The 22,218-nt window shown below is 48.6% G+C and overlaps 1 protein-coding gene across 16 annotated transcripts in view; it reads right to left on the bottom strand.

The window, feature by feature from the left end:
• ERC1 (ELKS/RAB6-interacting/CAST family member 1) overlaps positions 1–22,218 on the bottom strand; it is a 409,085-nt gene that overhangs the window by 246,302 nt on the left and 140,565 nt on the right. The gene's annotated exons all lie outside the window — the stretch shown is intronic.

Here is a 22,218-nt window from a genome sequence, read left to right on the forward strand (position 1 = left end):
GTTAGCATGATGATAACCTGTCAACCCCAAATCTACCAGGCAAGGATTAAACTGGGTAGATTTCTCAGCTGCTTCCTTGCTGCTGCAGTTGCTGACAAGATCTTGCATCAGCAAATGTACAGAATAAACTGGTGAGTGACATGCAGCATGTGATGTAACTCTCTCCTCCAGCCCCTACCATCCTATGATTCTATCTCATGCATCTCTCTCCTCCAACCTCTACCACTCTATGATTCCATCTCCAAAATATTCATAGCAAGATACTCCTTCAAAGATACTTGTCAATAATGTAACCAGACAACCACAAAGCCTATCTAGTGCAGTATTTAGTCAACCAGACAAAAGCATTACCCAGCCCTTTTGCTTTACCTGTCAAACAGCAGTTAGCAGCACCTCAGTTAGTGGAAATAAAGCACAATCATCCCCAGGTTTTACTCTTTAACCCTAGAAAAACTGAGCTACTGTGATTCAAGCAGTTCAGATTGGGGCTGTGCAGTCTGGAGAAGAGAAGGCTCCAAGGATACCTAATTGTGGCCTTCCAGTATCTGAAGTGGGCCAAAAGAAAGCTGGGGAGGGACTTTTTACGGTGTCAGGGAGTGATAGGACTGGGGGAAGGGAAAAACACTAGAAGTGGGTAGATTCAGATTGGATGTTAGGAAGAAGTTGTTCCCCGTGAGGGTGGTGAGAGACTGGCACAGGTTGCCCAGGGAGGTGGTGGAAGCCTCATACCTGGAGGTGTTTGCAGCCAGGCTGGATGTGGCTGTGAGCAACCTGCTGCAGTGTGAGGTGTCCCTGGCCATGGCAGGGGGGTTGGAACTGGATGGTCCTTGAGATCCCTTCCAATCCTAACAATTCTCTGATTCTGTGATTACAGAGGAAACAGCTGTTGAGACACACCCACTACTTCTTTGCTATCCCTATTGAAATTACACCTGGAACACAGCTTTAGAAAATTGTCCAGATCCATGATGATAAAAGATATTGCAGAAGGCTTGAACACCTACTTACAAATAATGATGGATGTATTGCAAGTGGAAACTACGAGGAAGAACAACCTAAATCAGGGAGCCCTTTGCTGATGTGTAACCCATGGCCATGGAGGGAGACTGCTGGTGTAAGATTTTTAAACATATATATTTTGTTAATATTATGCAAGCACATGTCAGCTTGGGATCTGGCTTTGTACACTGTCTGTGCATTACTGACAGCAGAAGAAGGAGGTAAGTTTATTTGCTGTTAAGGAGTGGACTGATGTTTGGTTTATTTTTGTCATTACCTTCTGTTAAAAAAACAGAAGTGCCAGGCCTCCAAGTTATACTTAAGATCCAAATTTGAGCACAACTCCAATGACACTACAAAACAAGGTTGAAACAGCACCAAAAATACCCCTTCAGCACTGACAGATCATGCAAGTCAGAAATAACTGCAAGAATCGAAAATTCCTTCCTCATACACTCCCAGCAATCATTTAATGCCCTGATAGTGTGTGTCTGTGGCCCATGGAGCTCCAGAAAGAGCCAGTCTAGTTGGGACTGAGAGGTTCTCCTGTAACATCCCAAGAGTAGCCTACGTGGCTTCTTCTGACCTTAGGAGCCTGCAGTGCCGTCAGCTGTCTAGACAGGCTGGCTGTTAGACAGCCAACCATGCACACACACTACAAAGCAGGCTGAGCTATTCTTAGCCTCCTGTTTACTTCTGCAGGCAAAACACTGAAGCGAAGGCTCCGTCTGGCTAAAGAGGGGCTAGTGCAGAGGGACTTTCAGCTGGGAGCAAGCCACACACAAGAGGCAGCTAAATAATTCAGCTTCAGTATGTATGGAAATGCTTGCCAAGGCAGCACCAGCACTTGCCCAGGGCCAGCATGCATTTTCATGGGCCAGTCACACATTTGCTGTGGCCAGAGTAAGGTAACAGCTGTGTGACAGATGACTGCTGCACCTTCCCATTGCAAATGCACGTTCTTACATCCACAAACATATATAGAAATGCAATGTGTGGGTGCTATAAACCTGTCTGCTTTTTCAGTCTACATGCATGCATTTCAGTCTGGAGTAAGGAATAGTGGTGGGTTTTATTCTATCACCCAGGGAACAGCAGGTACATAGAAGTGTTCTAAGTTACACTTAGGCACTACCTAACACCCCACACCCCTCCTCAGCCTATCTAAAACAAGTGCTCCATGGGACAGCAATGTGCCCATGTGGTCAAGAAGGCCAATGGGATCCTGGGGTGCATTAGGAAGAATGTGTCCAGCAGATCCAGAGAGGTTCTCCTCCCCCTCTGCTCTGAACTGGTGAGACCACACCTGGAATATTGCATCCAGTTCTGGGCTCCCCAGTTCCAGAGGGACAGGGATCTGCTGGAGAGAGTCCAAGGGAGGGCTGCAAGGATGCTGAAGGGACTGCAGCACTGCCTGGGGAGGAGAGGCTGAGAGCCCTGGGGCTGTTTAGTCTGGAGAGGAGAAGACTGAGAGGGGATCTGATGAATGCCTATCAATAGCTGAGGGCTGGGGGTCAGGATGGAAGGGACAGGGACAGGCTCTGCTCACTGTGCCCTGGGATAGGGCAAGGGGCAGTGGATGGAAACTGCAGCACAGGAGGTTCCACCTCAACATGAGGAACAACATCTTTACTATAATGGTCATGGAGCCCTGGAGCAGGCTGCCCAGAGAGGCTTTGGAGTCTCCTTTTCTGGAGCCTTTCCATCCCTGTCTGGATGTGTTCCTGTGTGACCTGTGCTGGATTTTACAGTCCTGCTCTGGCAAGGGGAGCTGGACTGAGAGATCACCAGAGGTCCCTCCCAGCCCCAGACATCCTCTGATCTGTGAACTGTGCCTTCTGCAAGGCCAGAAAAGTGATAGACCCCAAACAAGGAGACAACCCTTAGAGTACAGAATACTGTAACTGACATGTGTCAGAATTCAAACATCTGTGTAACAATGGATGCAAAACTTCCTACCAAAACCACTATAAGAAAATAAAATCATTGCCTTTATTCCATTTCTCTCCCAAACCTGCACTACTGTAGCAATGACGACACAACAAGAGCAAAACAAAACACCCCCCCAGAAAGTAACTCTAACCAAATCCTCACACAACTGATGGAATCAAACCAGCTAACTAAACCAGAGCCTTCCTTATACCCCCTCAAGAAAAGATGAAGTAAAGTGCAGTGGGATCTGCACAGCCTCTGCAAAGCACAGTAAGACAAGGATTGAACCAGCTCTATTTAGTCTTGGAGTACTCAGAGATGACAAATCTCCTATGAAATGTTCTACAAACCTAAGAGATATATAGATGTAGATATATGGAATGTTTGTATATGTTGCTGTACCACCTCTCTGAAAGGGAAAGATAAAAATCTCTATTAGTAGATCATCAGCAGCCTTTATTCTTGCCAGATGTACTTGTTTTGCAAGAGAAAGACAGCTGTCAATGGAGAAATCAGCACCACTCAGCTTACCGAAAAGGTGCAGATCCCTGCACTGGGATCACCTGCTCTGCATCCCAAGGTCCTCATCACTAATGATTTACTGAGCTCTTTTTTTTCCCAGCTTACCAGTTGTCGAGCACTATCATGTTCCAGCCTGGGTGACTTATTCCTAGTTGGGTGGAAGTAATTATTTTGCTTTCCAGCCCTGAAGCACAGGAGCAGAAGCGAGAGAAGTCTCCTCTGGCATTCTGTTCCAAGGGCAAGGAAGCATTCTGCATTCTGCAACTCTCACTAACAACCCCCAGCAAACACAAATTAAAAACAGCCCAAGGATTTAAACGAGGTGCAGCTAGTTGAATAGCCATCAAGGTCACTAGATTCTTCCCAAATCCCTCTAGTTAGAGCTCTGTTACCATTAGATCCTTTGTACCACAGAATCAGTAAGGTTGGAAGAGACCACAAAGCTCATCAAGTCCAACCTGTCACCCAAGACCTCATGACTACTAAACCATGGCACCAAGTGCCACATCCAATCCCCTCTTGAAGACCTCCAGGGATGGGGACTCCACCACCTCCCTGGGCAGCACATTCCAACGGCTAACAACTCTCTCTGTGAAGAACTTTCTCCACACTTTGAGCCTAAACTTCCCCTGGCACAGCTTGAGACTGTGTTCAACAGTTCCCAAGCATATTACAGCCAAAGCAAAAGCCATATTTATGCTGCAGTCAAAACCAGAAGATTAAGGACTATCTTCTCATTCACCCTCTGCACCCCTGCACCTCTGCTCCTGGACAGCAATTTGATTTCACTTAAAGCTGTTCCAGAACTTCTAACTCATTCCTATGGCTGAAGTCTACTGCTTATGAAAACTGATACTGAGAAGCATTTTCTGTAGAAGCCTCTAAGGTGGCTCTGGCACAATTCAATCGAAAATGGGTCAATGAAAGTATTGAAATCAAGTTGGAACCAGATAATTGCATTAAGAGAACCCAGGTTGAAAGCTCATTGTTGTTGGCTAATGGATCTATCATGTTTTAAAAAGGAAAAGAAAAAGATAGATTTGGTCTCCAGGACGAATGAAGCTTCTGAGGAGACCTTCCTGTGGCCTCCCAGTATCTGAAGGGGGCTACAAGAAAGCTGGGGAGGGACTTTTCGGAGTGTTGGGTAGTGATAGGACTGGGGGGAATTGATCCTAGCTAGAGGAGGGCAGAATTAGATGGAACATTAGAAAGAAGTTCTTCCCCATGAGGGTGGTGAGAGACTGGCACAGGTTGCCCAGGGAGGTGGTGGAAACCTCATCCCTGGAGGTTTTTAAGGCCAGGCTGGATGTGGCTGTGGGCAACCTGATCAAGTGTGAGGTGTCCCTGGGCATGACAGGGGGGCTGGAACTGGCTGATCCTTGAGGTCCCTTCCAGCCCTGACAATTCTATGATTCTGTGAGATGATAAATGACACAAGAAGAGACACTTGAACGTGTCCAGAGAAGGGCAACAAGGCTGGTGAGAGGCCTTGAGCACAAGCCCTATGAGGAGAGGCTGAGGGAGCTGGGATTGTTTAGCCTGGAGAAGAGAAGGATCAGAGGTGACCTCATTGCCCTCTACAACTACCTGAAAGGTGGTTGTAGACAGGAGGGGGTTGGTCTCTTCTCCCAGGCAACCAGCACCAGAACAAGGGGACACAGTCTCAAGTTGTGCCAGGGGAGGTTTAGACTCGAGGTGAGGAAAAAGTTCTTCACTGAGCGTTCGTCATTGGAATGGGCTGCCCTGGGAGGTGGTGGAGTCGCCGTCCCTGGAGGTGTTCAAGGGGAGATTGGACGTGGCACTTGGTGCCATGATCTAGTTGTGAGGTCTGTTGGAACAGGTTGGACTTGATGATCCTTGGGGTCTCTTCCAACCTTAGTTACTGTGATACTGTGATACTGTGAAGAAGGAAGCTGGCCAACATGGTACCCATCCACAAGAAGGGCCGGTTGGATAAGCCAGGGAATTCCAGGCCTGTCAGCCTGACCTCAGTGCCAGGAAAGATTATGGAACAGTCATCCTGAGTGCAATCACACAGCACTTACAGGATGGCCAAGGGATCAGGCCCAGCCAGCATGGATTCAGGAAGGGCAGGTCCTGCCTGACCAACCTGATCTCCTTCTATGATCCGGTGACCCACCTGGTGGATGTGGGGCAGGCTGTGGATGTAGTCTACCTGGACCTCAGCAAGGCCTTTGACACCGTCCCCCACAGCAACCTCCTGGCCAAGCTGTCAGCCCATGGCTTGGATGGGAGCACACTGCAATGGGTTAGGAACTGGCTGGAGGCTGAGCCCAGAGAGTGGTGGTGAATGGTGCCACAGCCAGCTGGCAGCCAGGCACCAGTGGTGTGCCCCAGGGATCAGTGGTGGGCCCTGTGCTCTTTAACATCTTTATTGATGATCTGGATGAGGGCATTGAGTCCATCAGCAGTAAATTTGCTGATGACACCAAGCTGGGGGCAGGAGTTGATCTGCTGGAGGGTGGAGAGGCTCTGCAGAGGGACCTCGACAGGCTGGACAGATGGGCAGAGTCCAAGGGCAGGAGATTGAACACATCCCAGTGCCAGGTTCTGTACATTGGCCACAGCAACCCCAGGCAGTGCTACAGGCTGGGGTCAGAGTGGCTGAGAGCAGCCAGGCAGAGAGGGACCTGGGGGTGCTGGTTGATAGTAGGCTGAACATGAGCCTGCAGTGTGCCCAGGCAGCTAAGAGGGCCAATGGCATCCTGGCCTGGATCAAGAACAGGTTGGACAGCAGGAGCAGGGAGGTCATTCTGCCCCTGTACACTGCACTGGTTAGGTTGCACCTCGAGTCCTGTGTCCAGTTCTGGGCCCCTCAGTTTAGGAAGGAGGTTGACTTGCTGGAACGAGTCCAGAGAAGAGCAACAAAGTTGGTGAGGGGTTTGGAACACAGCCCTACGAGGAGAGGCTGAGGGAGCTGGGGTTGCTTAGCCTGGAGAAGAGGAGACTCAAGGGTGACCTTATTGCTCTCTACAACTACCTGTAGGGAGGTTGTAGACAGGCGGATATTGGTCTCTTCTCCCAGGCGGCCAGTACCAGAACAAGAGGACACAGTCTCAGGCTGCGCCAGGGGAGGTTCAGTTTGGATGTTAGGAAAAAGTTCTATACAGAGAGAGTGATTGCACATTGGAATGGGCTGCCTGGGGAGGTGGTGGAGTCACCATCATTGGAGGTTTTCAGGAGGAGACTTGATGGGGTGCTTGGTGCCATGGGTTAGTTGTTTGGGTGGTGTTGGATTGGTTGCTGGGTTGGACACGATGATCTTGAAGGTCTCTTCCAACCTGGTTTATTCTATGTATTCTATGTATTTTCAGGAGAGCAAATGTATGTATTTTTAAGCATTGTCTGAGTTGCAAAGCATCTGCCTAGAAAAAAAATATACATTAGCAACATCCTTAGACTGTGAAAAAGTTCTACTTAGTTAAGAAATTGCTTCGTCCTGAGGAGGCTCAGTAGTATCAATAGCTCAAGCCAGTCAAAAGCAGAGTCCTTGAACTGTAAAAACTAGCATGGACACTGGCCAGTACAGGTAGGGTTTTGAAATGAGAGGTTGCAGGGGGAGGCAGCCTTTCCAGCCTGCTGATACTGGTTGTGTCTTGAAGCATCCAAGTTTTAAACATGAATGGGCAATGCTTTAAATAACAGAAGTAGAAAAATTGGTCATAAGAGATTTGTTTTGGCTCTATGTGATCCAGCTGGTTGAGTACATTTGGTTAAGTACATCACCCATACATGAATATCCACCACTGGTTTCTCTTAGAGCTTCACTGAGTGATCCCTTGTTTTCACGGCTATTCATCAGGCAAGAGAATGCACCCATCATCTATCACCTACTACAGCCCAACCTAGATTCTTCATTAAGACAATCTGTTGGCTCCAACTTGACTGCAGTCCTTCCACTTACCCAAGGAATTCGAAGCTGAACCAGTGCCATCCTAAATTTCAAACCAAATTAATTTAGACTCTCCTTCTCCTCTTCAATCATTTATTTCACATCTGATAACGATCTGGTGATTTGTTTCACAACCTAATTATAGGTTACATCCACTGTGTTGAAATCCTGCTCCAACCACACCAGATACCATCAGGCTAATTCTCCTTTCAGCTGTGTCCTGCCAGTGAGAAGCAATCTCTGCAACTGTGCTTTCTAAAAGCTTTACTCCTTGCACCTACCAAATATGAATGGATTCCCAGGAAATGGAAACAGCCCCAACTACTTTGCCCCAAGTCCCAGGAAATACTCTGACCACTAAATGTGCACAGGATTGTCCTAGGAAAGTTCATTGCAGCAAAAATACAAATACTGTAATCTGGAATATTTTCATCTCAGTGGTGCCCAAACATTCAAAATATGGAAAACTGAAGCTCCTTCATACACTGATGTGATTTTCCTGACTTGCTTTGGATGTTGATTTTGGTTCTATACAGAGTAAGGATAATGTAACTACTGGCACATGACTGCTTAGATAGAATACATAGAATACATAGAATAAACCAGGTTGGAAGAGACCTTCAAGATCATCGTGTCCAACCCATCAACCAATCCAACACCACCCAAACAACTAACCCATGGCACCAAGCACCCCATCAAGCCTCCTCCTGAACACCTCCAATGATGGTGACTCCACCACCTCCCCAGGCAGCCCATTCCAATGGGCAATCTCTCTCTCTGTGTAGAACTTCTTCCTCACATCCAACCTAAACCTCCCCTGGCGCAGCCTGAGACTGTGTCCTTTTGTTCTGGTGCTGGCTGCCTGGGAGAAGAGACCAACCTCTGCCTGTCTACAACCTCCCCTCAGGTAGTTGTAGAGAGCAATAAGGTCACCCCTGAGTCTCCTCCAGGCTAAGCAACCCCAGCTCCCTCAGCCTCTCCTCACAGGGCTGTGTTCCAAGCCCCTCACCAACTTTGTTGCCCTTCTCTGGACACCTTCCAGCAAGTCAACCTCCTTCCTAAACTGAGGGGCCCAGAACTGGACACAGGACTCGAGGTGTGGCCTAACCAGTGCAGTGTACAGGGGCAGAATGACCTCCCTGCTCCTGCTGGCCACACTGTTCCTGAGGCAGGCCAGGATGCCATTGGCCCTCCTGGCTGCCTGGGCACACTGCTGGCTCATGTTCAGCCTACCATTGACCAGCACCCCCAGGTCCCTCTCTGCCTGGCTGTTCTCCAGCCACTCTGACCCCAGCCTGTAGCACTGCATGGGGTTGCTTTGGCCAATGTGCAGAACCTGGCACTTGGATGTGTTCAATCTCCTGCCCTTGGCCTCTGCCCATCTGCCCAGCCTGTCCAGGTCCCTCTGCAGAGCCTCTCTACCCTCCAGCAGATCAACTCCTGCCCCCAGCTTGGTGTCGTCAGCAAATTTACTGATGATGGACTCAATGCCCTCATCCAGATCATCAGTAAAGATGTTAAAGAGCACAGGGCCCAGCACTGATCCCTGAGGCACACCACTAGTGCCTGGCTGCCAGCTGGCTGTGGCACCATTCACCACCACTCTCTGGGCTCAGCCTCCAGCCAGTTCCTAACCCATCGCAGTGTGCTCCCATCCAAGCCATGGGCTGACAGCTTGGCCAGGAGTCTGCCATAGGGGATGGTGTCAAAGGCCTTGCTGAGGTCCAGGCAGACTCCATCCACAGCCTGCCCCACATCCACCAGGCAGTCACCTGATCATAGAAGGAGATCAGGTTGGTCAGGCAGGACCTGCCCTTCCTAAATCCATGCTGGCTAGGCCTGATCCCTTGGCCATCCTCTAAGTGCTGTGTGACTGCACTCAGGATGACTGTTCCATAACCTTGCCTGGCACTGAGGTCAGGCTGACAGGCCTGGAATTCCCTGGCTCATCCAACCAGCCCTTCTTGTGGATGGGCACCATGCTGGCCAGCTTCCAGTCTTCTGGTTAAGTACATCTAAGATACATACAGAGCAGAGGGCTACAGACTATAGGGAAAAGGGTGACAAGAAAGGACCTGAGGAGAGGAATGTCTGAACTCATCACAGCACTGAGAGACCCAAGAATGGCAATTGGGGGTCAGAGGAGACCAAACATTGAGGCAGGCCAAAGGATAGGATGGGAACATAGGATTTAATGTTGACTATAGAGGAAATCCTCACAGCAAACTAAACTCCAGTTACACTGACATTTAGGATCACTCAAGCAGAACGTTGTTCCACTTGGACAAAGATTTTAATTGAGATATGGATTGAGACACTGAAGTACTTTGTCCAAATCACTGATCAAAGAAATACTGTCAGGTAAACCTGCCCTAAACCAGAGAGAAGGGCTCTGGAAAGGAAGGATGCTTCTAATCCCAGTGTAAAACATGCCCAGGCAACTGTGATTGCCCCCTTCCATTCTCCTAGAAAGGACATGGAGTGATGAAAGGATGGGATTAGTAAGTCCTACTGTAAATACTCAGCACAAGAGAGTGTTTGTGTGTGTGGGTGTGGGTGTGTATTCTTCAGTATTTAGCTATCACTGCTCTTAGAGATTTAAATTTAAATCAGCACACAGTGATAAGTGTGGACACAGTCTCAGGCTGTGCCAGGGGAGGTTTAGGTTGGATGTTAGGAAGAAGTTCTACACAGAGAGAGTGATTGCCCATTGGAATGGGCTGCCCAGGGAGGTAGTGGAGTCACCATCACTGGAGGTGTTCAGGAGGAGGCTTGATGGGGTGCTTGGTGCCATGGGTTAGTTGATTAGGTGGTGTTGGATTGGTTGATGGGTTGGACACAATGATCTTGAAGGTCTTTTCCAACCTGGCTTATTCTATTCTATTCTATTCTATTCTATTCTATTCTATTCTATTCTATTCTAGTGACAAAATAGCAAACTCTCAACTAAAATTCTTCTATGGCCTGTGCTCAAAATAAAACCCTCACTAGCAACACAAAGAATAGAATAGAATAGAATAGATTAGAATAGAATAGAATAGAATAGAATAGAATAGAATAAACCAGGTTGGAAGAGACCTTCAAGATCATCGTGTCCAACCTATCATCCAACACCACCTAATCAACTAACCCATGGCACCAAGCATCCTGTCAAGCCTCGCCCTGAACACCCCCAGCGACAGCGACCCCACCACCTCCCCAGGCAGCCCATTCCAGTGGGCAATCACTCTCTCTGTGTAAAACTTCCTCCTAACCTCCAGCCCAAACCTCCCCTGACGCATCCTGAGACTGTGTCCTCTTGTTCTGCTACTGGTTGCCTGGGAGAAGAGACCAACCTCCGCCTCACTACAACCCCCCTTCAGGTAGTTGTAGAGAGCAGTAAGGTCACCCCTGAGTCTCCTCCTCTCCAGGCTAAGCAACAGAGCCCAGTATTTTAAATGAGCAGCAGCATTTGGTGCTTCCCCAGTTTGTATCACACATTGCTTTAGGCAAAATGAAAAATAAAGACTGGAAGAGACTGGAGTAAAGACTGGGAGAGAGTGGTCCCCTTGATCCAGAAGTTTTATGTTTAAAGCTTCCATCGTTGCTGGAAGGTATGCAAGGCCTTCCTCACACAGAGGAGCTACCTAATTGTCACAGGCATGCTGTGCCAGGACAAGGTGAGCTCCCTTTCTCCTGGTGCCGCTGCTCCGTGCTGACCAGTTGTCTTATCCTTTGGGCAAGCGAAATCGCAGCCTTGAGAGCTATTTATATACTTGTGCTTTCTGGCACTCTTAATGACTCTACAGACATTGTGCAGAGACCCAACTTTGAAGACTTTTTAGGCTAGGGGATTCAAAATTCACTCTTGAATCCAGGAAATGATTGATTTAAACTGAGAAATGATTCCCTCCTTGTTCTAGTGAAGATCCCCAAGCTGGCTAACGCAATCACTAACGCCTGTTCCAGGCACAGCTCAGACAACTCCCCCCCAGGGGTGGAAAATAACTGCATGTCTGGTGACCAGGGCATTGGAAATGGTGAAACCTTGCAAAGCTGTGTGAGGAAGACTGATGGAAGCAACCTGAAAGAGGGCACATGTGGCACACAGTCTTGCTTTCCCTGCCTCTGCAGCTACAGGGAGCTTTGTATTTGTCTAGTATGGCTGTGGGTGCACCAACAAAACTGACTAGCTTTATCTTGCCAGAAAGACTACTCTTCATTTCTAAGGAAGCCAAGAGGCCCCAGAGTTGGCTGTTTTCCCAGATTCCTTCAAGAAACCAGGATTTGTCAATCCCACTGCCTCTGAGTAATGTTCTGTCTTGCCCATCATGGAGTTATCTGGCGGCATGAGAAGGACACAATATTAAAATGACTGCTGCTCCTCCAGGGACAAAGCAAAGATTCCTTCCCTACATGACAGATTTGCTGACTTGCTGTTTCAGTTTGCTGGAGCAGTGGAGCACAGATAACACCAGGAACTGCAGTGGGGTTTGCTTGTAACTTTGCTATTGCTATCAATCTTAGGTGACAGCCTCAGGGCAATGTGTATTGCTTTAGACCCCTACACTAGGCAGCTCCAGCAGCTGAGCTGCACAGCTGACATTTGTAACCCTACAGTCCTGTTTCCTGTCTTGGTTTGAATGTAGCTAGCTAGAAGGAGGAGTGGATAATCAATACAGAAGGAGGAGTGGATAATCAATACTTTGGGGCGGGGAAGCTCAACCAACCAACCACAGATTGCATTGGGTTGGAAGGGACCCTCAAAGGTCATCTTGTCCAACTCCCAGGCAGTCAGCAGAGACCTTCTTGTGGCCTTCCAGTATCTGAAGGGGGCTATAAGAAAGCTAGGGAGGGACTTTTTAGGGTGTCAGGGAGTGATAGGACTGGGGGGAGTGGATCCAAGCTAGAGGAGGGGAGACTTAGGTCAGGCACTAGGAAGAAGTTCTTCCCCATGAGGGTGGTGAGAGCCTGGCACAGGTTGCCCAGGGAGGTGGTGGAAGCCTCATTCTGGGATGTTTTTAAGGTCAGGCTGGATGTGGCTCTCAGCAACCTGATATCCTGTGAGATGTCCCTGGCCATGGCAGGGGGGTTGGACCTGGCTGATCCTTGAGGTCCCTTCCAGCCCTGACAATTCTGTGATTCTGTAAATCAGGCTGCCCAGAGCCACATCAAGGCTTTGGTTTTACAATGCCACCAATAAGTGAAAAGATAAAGTAATTAACACCTAACTGATAAAGTTATCAGCCGTCTGCAACCTTAAAACCCCACCCTGATGGCAAGAGCTTACTTTTGAAATAAAGCCCTTTCCTATTAATTTGGAAGCAATTAAACTGAAGCAAAGTTTTTCCACAGCAGTAAACAGAGCTAGAAACTCACCAACCCACCAAAAAACCCCCACAGAACCCCCCACTGAGAAATCCAGTGCTTGAGCTCCTGAAGGTAACCGACAAAGATTCCTTCATAGCATCAATATTAACTGAGAGAACCTTCCTTACAGCATTAGATCTCAAAATGAGAAGTTGGCTTAGTATCTCTTTTGCACACCTGAGGACAACATTTGATTTTTTCAGAAGAAAATTTCCAGCCATCTGGGAATACAGCTGCATGTGCTGCATGTGCCTCAGATCATCCAGATGGGTTGAGCTTTTCATTGTAGGATCACAAAATGCCCCAAGCAAAAGGCAGGTGATTCTCCCCCTCTGCTCAGCTCTGCTGAGACCCCACCTGGAGTACTGCCTCCAGGTCTGGAGCCCCTATTCCAACAGGGATCTGGAGGTGCTGGAAGGTGTCCAGAGAAGGGCCAGGAGGATGAGCAGAGGGCTGGAGCACCTCTCCTGTGAGGACAGACTGAAGGAGTTGGGGCTGTTCAGTCTGGAGAAGAGAAGGCTCCGAGGTGACCTCATTGTGGCCTTCCAGGATCTGAAGGGGGCTCCAAGAAGGCTGGGGAGGGACTGCTCAGGATCTCAGGGAGTGATAGGATTAGGGGGAATGGAATGAAGCTGGAGGTGGGGAGATTCAGGCTGGAGGTGAGGAGGAAGTTCTTCACTATCAGAGTGGTGAAGCCCTGGAATGGGTTGTCCAGGGAGGTGGTTGAGGCCCCGTCCCTGGAGGTGTTTAAGCCCAGGCTGGATGAGGCTCTGGCCAGCCTGATCTAGTGTGGGGTGTCCCTGCCCATGGCAGGGGGGTTGGAACTAGATGATCCTTGTGGTCCCTTCCAACCCTGACTGATACTGATACTATGATACCATGAAAAATAAAGCAGCACATTCTCCATTCACAAATTCCAAGCTATAATAGAGGCAGGCATAACAGTTGATTTGGAATCCAGTAGGTTGCTCTAACATAGCTGCTGCACTGGTAGCCAGAACTGTGCACCAAAAAGTATTGTAACAGCATAACAGTTGTTTTGTGCCTTAGGCCTCCTTCACTACTTTAAATATCCCAGATAATTCACTGAACAACATTCAGTTGCATGTTAGGCATCATTTCACTGCTCTGAAGTTCAGGAAAAGTGTTTTTTATGCTCTTTGGACATGGTCCTATGCAACCAACTCTGCATAGCCCTGCCTGAGCAGGAGGATTGGATCAGATGCGCTCCAGAGATCTCTTCCACCCTCAACTGTTCTATGAAGACAATTTGCCATGGAACTATAAGCACTGAACAAAGACCAATAAGAACAGAAAATCCTCTGCTTCCTCTACTGATGCTCAAAAACTTCCTGCAATGCTCTTCAGTAGCAGAAATCTGTGTACCATCTCTGACTCCTGGCTTAATGACATAAATCATAGAACAGCTTAGGCTGGAAGAGACCTCAGAGATCACCTAATCCAACCTCCCTGCCCTGGGCATGGACACCTCTCAAACAGGCCCCATCCAGCCTGGCCTTGAACATCTCCAGGGAGGAGGCATCCACAGCCTCTCTGGACAATCCATTCCTCATAGTGAAGATCCAATCTAAACCTATTCTCCTTCAACTGAAATCCATAAAGCAATCAAACTCTTCACTACAGTGCCCAGAATGCCCAGGAGGCAATTTATTGTTTTCAGTAACTCAGTATAGGAAGTATCCAACAGACAAAATTTCACCAATTGATACAAGTGATCAAGTATTGTTTATTATAACCTAAACAAGAAGCCTGTCCCTGCAGGCTGAACTCACTGGTGAGGGCCCTAACAGCACTCAGCTTGAGAGCTGTGAAACGTGTGTGCCTTAGGAAGCCAAAAGCCCTCAGGATGAGCACTGGAACACACTTCAAGCTACAAGGCACTGTACATAACATCAAAATCCATTCCTTGGGTCAGTCCCTGGAGAAACACACTGTCACCTCTACCAGCACCTGTAAACTATGGACTGAAAATCCCATCTGAAGCTAAGCTTGTGGACCTTTTAGGACCCATGTCCCAAGTCAGAAACAGATGTTGCTACATGGCTCAGAATCAGAACAGATCAGCTCTAGTCAGGAGCAATCCTCACTATCAATACAGGCTAGGGGAGGAGGTGATAGAAAGCAGCCCTGAGGAAAAGGACTTGGGGCTACTGATGGATGAGAAGCTGGGCAGGAGCAGGCAGTGTGAGCTTGCAACACAGAAGGCCAAGGGCAGCCTGGGCTGCATCCAAAGCTGTGTGGCCAGCGATGGAGAGAGGGGATCCTGCCCCTCTGCTCTGCTCTGGGGAGACCTCTCCTGGAGTACTCAATCAATATAGGAAGGACATGGATCTGATGGAGCAGGTCCAGAGGAGGGCCATGAAAATGACCAGGGGGTCGGAGCACTTCTGCTACGAGGACAGGCTGAGGGAGCTGGGGGTGTTCAGCCTGCAGAAGAGAAGACTCCAGGGAGACCTAATAGAAGCCTGCCAGTACCTGAAGGAGGCTTCCTGAAGGATGCAGAGAGACTGTTTGCAAAGGGACAGGACCAGGGGCAGTGGCTTCACACCAGAGCAAAGCAGATTTAGATTGGATGTTAGGAACAAGTTCTTTACTCTGAAGGTGGTGGAACACTGGAACAGGTTGCCCGGGAAGGTGGTTGAGACCCCATCCCTGGAGATCTTCAAGGTGAGGCTGGACAGGGCTCTGGGCAACCTGATCTAGTTGGGAACATCCCTGCTGAGTGCAGAGGGGGTTGGACTGGATGAGCTTTGGAGGTCTCTTCCAACCCAGACCACTCTGTGATTCTCTGATTCTATGAATTCTAATGAGCTAAAGCTTATCCTGAGAGGGACAAGATGTTGCTGACACTGAACCAGAGCTTCTGTAATAAACTCTAAGACCTCTGTAATAATCAGTCACCTTTAAAGCTGTACTAGCAATGACTTGAAAAGTGGCATGAAGAAACTGAGGTATTCCTCTGCCCTAATAATGTCCTTATTAGCTGCACATTCACAGGGGGAAATAAAAGACACATCATATTGTCTGAGCTGGGCTGAAATAGCTCTAAAACCTCCCAATGGATTCTCAGAGAAGGGGAAACTGAGAATGGAAGGGTATGGATCCCATTCTCAAAGTAGTTCTAACTCACTGTTAAATGAATATTCATTCTCTGTGTGTCATCATTTTCCACGTGGAAATGCAACAACTAATCTCCTTCCCAAGGGGCTGTTTAGCCTGGAGGAGACTGAGAGGGGATTTAATAAATGTTTATAAATATCTGAGGCCTGGGGGTCAAGAGGGGACAGCCTCTGCTCAGTTGCACCCTGGCATAGGACAAGGGGCAATGGATATCAACCACAGCACAGGAGGTTCCACCTCAACATGAGGAAGAACTTCTTCACTGTGAGGGTCACAGAGCACTGGAACAGGCTGCCCAGAGAGGTTGTGGAGTCTCCTTCTCTGGAGCCTTTCCATCCCTGTCTGGATGTGTTCCTGTGTGACCTGTGCTGGATTCTCTGGTCCTGCTCTGGCAGGGGGCTTGGACTGGAAGATGTCCAGAGGTCCCTTCCAGCCCCTAACATCCTCTGGTCCTGTGATCCTGTGAAATGAAAAAAATCTCTCAGGATAATTGTGCTGAGTTTGAAGTCACATGATGAAGCCTTCACACTCCTCCTCAGCACTTCCACAAGATTTTGCCCAATGGTATTTTCACACAGATGAACAATTCAAAGCCCATTTAATTTTTCCTATTATTACTATAGCCAAAAAGAGTATCTTGACTTAAAAATCCCATCCTGTGTGGTAAGGGAATTCTGAGAGGATATTCCTGAAAAGAGAAGGGACTGTAGCATCTCAGAGACACAGGGCAACAAATTTGACAGGACAGCTCCTGGACATTTGCAAAAGCCACAGATTTAAACTCTGTTGTTATGTTCAGTGGTAGTCAACAAGCCCTGGCCACAGAAAGGCTTGAATGGAAGAAAAAGCAGCAGCAGTAGAGGTCTGATGTCCCTGCAGGGACATGGAGGGAAAAGTCCACCAGGACTTTGGAGGTCTCATCTGTCAGCTTTAATGAAGCTGGTATAAGCCTCTGCAGACATTAGGGCTTTTTTTCTGGTACTTGAAATCTCTGAGCTGGGTTTGGAACTGGTTCAGCGGCATGCCTCGTGACCCGGACCAAAAGGAGCAGAGACAGGGCTATTCCTGACAGACATGCTCTTGTGTTTGCACTGCTTCTTAGGCCACAGAGTTCCTGAAGAAAAGTAGCTACTCCACCAGTCCTGGCTGAGCACAAAGCTCAGCAGGTCTTCCTTCCACCTCCCTTCAGAAGCTGGGCTGATGAGCAGATAAATATGATCCCTCCTTGGTTCATGGTTCCAGTACACAGAAAGCACAGTTAAATAAGCTCACCCACAGGTGTAGTAGGGAGGGGAAAATGATCCATTTTAGTACAAGGGCATCTGCTCACTCACTTTGTAACTGTACACATGGACCATCTTTGTTGGGACTCTCTTTGTTCTTTGCACAACCAGAGAACCACAGAATCCTAGAAAACATCTGTTTGGAAGAGACCTCCAAGCTCATCCAGTCCAACCCTCAACCCAGCACCAAAGGGTCAACACCAAACCATGTCCCTAAGCACCAGCTCCACACACCTCCAGGGATGGTGACCCCAGCACTGCCCTGGGCAGACCATTCCAGTGTCTGAGAACCCCCTCTGGGAAGAAATATTTCCCAGCATCCAGCCTGGACCTCCCCTGGCACCCTGGTAGTAGATTCCCAGAACTATTTAGTCACAAAGAGATATGTGGGATGTGAAAAAACCTCTTGACATTTTGATAAAGAGAGCTGAGGACTTCCAAGGAAGGAGGAGATGTCTTCCTGATAGACATTGCCTCTGTGTGCTGTTTGGGATGATATGATTGCATCTTGTTTTCCCTGATAACCCCCTTTTCAGGCTTTGATTTTTGTATGCAAAGGATAGACACCCAAATGCAAGCTCACTTACACATGATGAGATTGAAGGTTAAGTATGTCCAGACAGAGATTTTGAGATCCAAAGCTGCTAGTGGGCAGCACTGCCATTTCAGTACCCTTCTTACTGTGATGTACACAAAGACAGTTTCTGAACACAGAGCTCCAACGAACTGTGTTGCTGAAGTGCACAGGATTCAGGGGTTTTGTGTTGATGGTAAATATAGAAACATTTAGAGGAAGGCTTTTTGTTTTGACTTCTAAGCTTTTTGCAGACCAGAGGGCATTTATTTGCTCTGGAGACAGGGCAGTGCTTCTTATCCAAAGGAGCAGGGAAACCACATTTGGAGTCTTCCTCAATCCTAGCTAAAGGAGTCAGCACAGTCACAAACCACCTAAATTCAAAGATCTGTGTTCTTGCTTCCCTTTCTCCCAGGTCAATTATCACACAGCGCAGAGAGAGCTGCCCAAAAATCCCTGCTGCTGTGTTCAGACACCGAACCTTGCATTTGATGTGCCTGCAGCTGCATTGCACAATGAAAGGACTGTTAAGTCCCCCTCCTCAAGACAAAACATGGCCTCCCTGCAAAGCACGGGGGTGATTGATTCGCTGCTTTGCTTTTGTTTGGCTTGATTTGTTGGGTTTTTGCCTCTCTGGGTACCGGTTCCTCAGCACTTGTCCCAAATGCTGGTTCTTTAAAATGCTTTGATTGCAAAGTATTGATTTCCGCCCCCCCACCCCTACTGCTTCTTATCCTGGTCTACAGCATGGATAGTCAGATGTAGCAAAGAGAATAATGAGGCCCAAGTTAATGATTTTCAGGTTAAGATTTCCAATTCACCCAGCATGGTCTCTATTTTAGTTTCTGACACTCTGCCCTTGCCTGGAATCTCGACCACTTAAAGTGAGGTTTCATGCAAAATTCATTTGGATGGAACTGAGGGAAAAAACAAGCAAACACCCAACCTCCTGAGGCTCTACAAAGCTCTGTAAAGCTCAGGGTTTGTATCAAATTTTCAGACATAAAACTAAACCTCATTTCTGCAGTCCCCTGATTTCCAGCACCTGGGCTGCTTCTGTTCTCCCACAGAAAGGTGCTGCCAAACAGCATCGCTGCAGGAGCTTAGGCCTGGAAAGATTCCAGGATTTAAAATGGGAAGCATGAGGTTTCCTCAGCAACCTGGAAAATGTCTTCTGGTGCCTCCTGGCTATCAGGAGTGATGTCAATTGTCATGTTAATTTTCCAACCTTTGTTGCCCATAATCTTCTTCTGAGTCTTTTATTTGACTTCTAGGTGGCGGCAAACCTTCACTACGTTCCTCAGCTGGATTCCAGGCTGACCAGCAAGGACACTTTCTAGTTCACCACCTTTAATCAATGCAACAATGATGTCAATAGGTCATAAACCAAACTGTGCAGCAGCCTGTGTCACTGAACCCAGAGACCCACCAGGAAAGGGTGCATTTTAAACCACTTTTGTTTTGTTTCAACGGCAGAAATGTTGCTTAGGTCAGTTTTGGGCACCACACCTCCCTGGCCCTACTGGCTATGCTTCTTTTGCTGCAGCCCAGGCTCTGCTTGGCTCTCTGGCCTGCAAGTGCTCACTGCTGGCTCCTGTTGAGCTTCTCCTCCACCAGCACCCCCAAGTCCTTTTCTTCAGGGCTGCTCTCAAGCCAGTCCCTGCCCAGCCTGTATTGGTGCCTGGGATTGCCCCGACCCAGATGCAGGACCTTGCATTTGGTCTTGTTGAACCTCATGGGGTTGTCATGGGCTCACCCCTCCAGCCTGTCAAGGTCCCTTCTCTCCCTCTGTCAGCTGCACCACACAGCTTGGTGTCATCAGCAAACTTGCTGAGGGAGCCTCAGTCCCACTGTCCATGATGCCAACAAAGATGTTAAACCAAACTGGTCCCAGGACTGATCCCTGAGGGACTCCACTTGTCACTGGCCTCCACTGGGACATGGACCACTGACAGCCACCCTTTGGGTGCAGCCATCAAGCCAGTTCTGTACCCACTGAATGCTCTATCCATGGAACCCATCATGCACCAGCTTGGAGTCCAGGATGTGGTGCGGGACAGTGTCAAAGCCTTTGCTCAGGTCTGGAAGATCTCCAGGGATGGCAACTCCACCACCTCCCTGGGCAGCACATCCCAATGGCCAATCTCTCTCTCTGTGAAGAACTTCTTCCTAATATCCAGCCTGAACCTCCCCTGGCATAACTTGAGACTGTGTCCCCTCTTTCTGTTGCTGGTTGCCTGGGAGAACAGATTGACCCCCAGCTGGCTACAACCTCCCTTCAGGTAGTTGTAGACAGCAGTGAGGTCTCACCTGAGCCTCCCCTTCTCCAGGCTAAGCAACCCCAGCTCCCTCAGCCTCTCCTCACAGGGCTGTGCTCCAGGCCCCTCACCAGTTTCATTGCACTTCTCTGGACATGTTTCAGTACCTCAACATCTCTCTTGAATTACAGGGCCCAGAACTGGACACAGTGAGTATATGCTCACAAAAGTGAGTGTATGCTAAAGGAAGAGTACTGGGTAAAAGCTCATCAAAAAGTATCTACTAATCCAGTTCTTAATTTGATTAAATTCCTTCAACAGGCCAACACCTGTACTCCATGCTTGCTCAGAAGTGCAAGCAGCAGTTCACAGAATCACAGAGTTACTGAGGCTGGAACAGAGCTCTGAGCTCTGAGCTCTGACCCAACCCCACCACATCAACCAGCCCATGGCACTGAGTGCCACATCCAATCTGGCCTTAAACACCTCCAGGGACAGCGACTCCACCACCTCCCTGAGCAGCACATTCCAGTCTCTAATTCCCCTTCCCATCAGGAGGTGCTTCCTAACATCCAACCTAAACCTCCCCTGGCACAGCTTCAGGCCATGCCCTCTCCTCTTGGCACAAGCTGCCTGGGAGCAGAGCCTGACCCCCACCTGACTACAGCTTCCCTTCAGGTACTTGTAGAGTGTGAGAAGGTCCCCCCTGAGCCTCCTCTCCTCCAGGCTGAACACCCCCAGCTCCCTCAGCCTCTCCTCCTCAGCCTTTCCCTCCAGTCCCTTCCCCAGGCTGGTTGCTCTCCTCTGAACCTGCTCCAGCCCCTCAAGATCTTTCCTGCAGCGAGGGCCCAGAGCTGCACACAGTGCTGGAGGTGAGGCCTCAGCAGTGCCGAGCACAGGGGCAGAATTCCATCCCTAGTGCTGCTGGCCACACTATTCCTGATCCAAGCCAAGCTGCCATTGGCCTTCCCTGCCAAATGGGTCAATGAACACTAATTCAGTCCTTTAGAGTTTTAGAATTTAAGTCTTCACCTGAATGTATTAATTGCTTCACCAGAGCTGGAATCTAAGACTAGGCTTGGGATTTTCTGTAAATTTGGCTTTGCATTTTCTTGTCCTCTTCAGCATTTTTCCATAGAAGAAGCAGAACTCGAGAAAAAAGAACTTGAGAAAAGACAGGTTTGGAACAGGTTGCCCAGGGGGGTGGTTTGGGCCTCATCCCTGGAGATCACAGAATCACAGAATTGTCAGGGCTGGAAGAGACCTCAAGGATCATCCCCTGCCATGGCCAGGGACACCTCACACTACAGCAGGTTGCCCAGAGCCACATCCAGCCTGGCTGCAAAAACATCCCAGAATGAGGCTTCCACCACCTCCCTGGGCAACCTGTGCCGGTCTCTCACCACCCTCATGGGGAAGAACTTCTTCCTAACATCTGGTATAAATCTTTCCTCTTCTAGCTTGGATCCCTTCCCCCCAGTCTTATCACTCCCTGACACCCTCAAAAGTCCCTCCCCAGCTTTCTTGTAGCCCCCTTCAGATCCTGGAAGGCCACAAGAAGGTCTTCTCAGAGCCTTCTAGGCTATACTAAAAATAGAAAGACATTTCATAGTGCCTGACCAGCCTCCTGTGAAAGCACTGTTAGCTGGATGATCCATTAAAATACTCTAGGTTTCCTAGTTATAGAAAGGGAAAGTAATCTTTTAGTATAACACCATCACAATTTAACTGCTCATGTGAAAGGAAATGTATCCAACACCTTCTTTAATGACATAAATCACAGAATCACAGAACAGCTTAGGCTGGAAGAGGCCTCAGAGATCATCTAATCCAACCTCCCTGCCATGGGCAGGGACACCTCTCAACCAGCCCAGGTTACTCGAGACCCCATCCAGCCTGGCCTTGAACATCTCCAGGGAGGAGGCAACCACAGCCTCTCTGGACAATCCATCCCACAGTCCTGCCAGCCTCATAGTGAAGAATTTCTTCCTAAGATCCAATCTAAACCTGTGCTCCTTCAGTTGAAAATGTAAAACAAGTGAAAAAGAGAACCCTTCAGCACTGTCTATAAATGAACCAGTGACTAATCATTCTCAGTGTGCTGTTCTTCCGCCCTCAGGGTGTTCAAGGACAGGCTGGATGCGGCCTTGAGCAGCTGAGTCGAGTGGAGAGGTGTCCCTGGGCATGGGGGACACGTTGGGGCAGATGAGCTCTGAGGTCCCTTCCAAACTAAGCCCTGATCTGATT

The sequence above is a fragment of the Dryobates pubescens genome, chromosome 15, assembly GCF_014839835.1.
Source record: "Dryobates pubescens isolate bDryPub1 chromosome 15, bDryPub1.pri, whole genome shotgun sequence".
Classification (NCBI taxonomy): Eukaryota; Metazoa; Chordata; class Aves; order Piciformes; family Picidae; genus Dryobates; species Dryobates pubescens.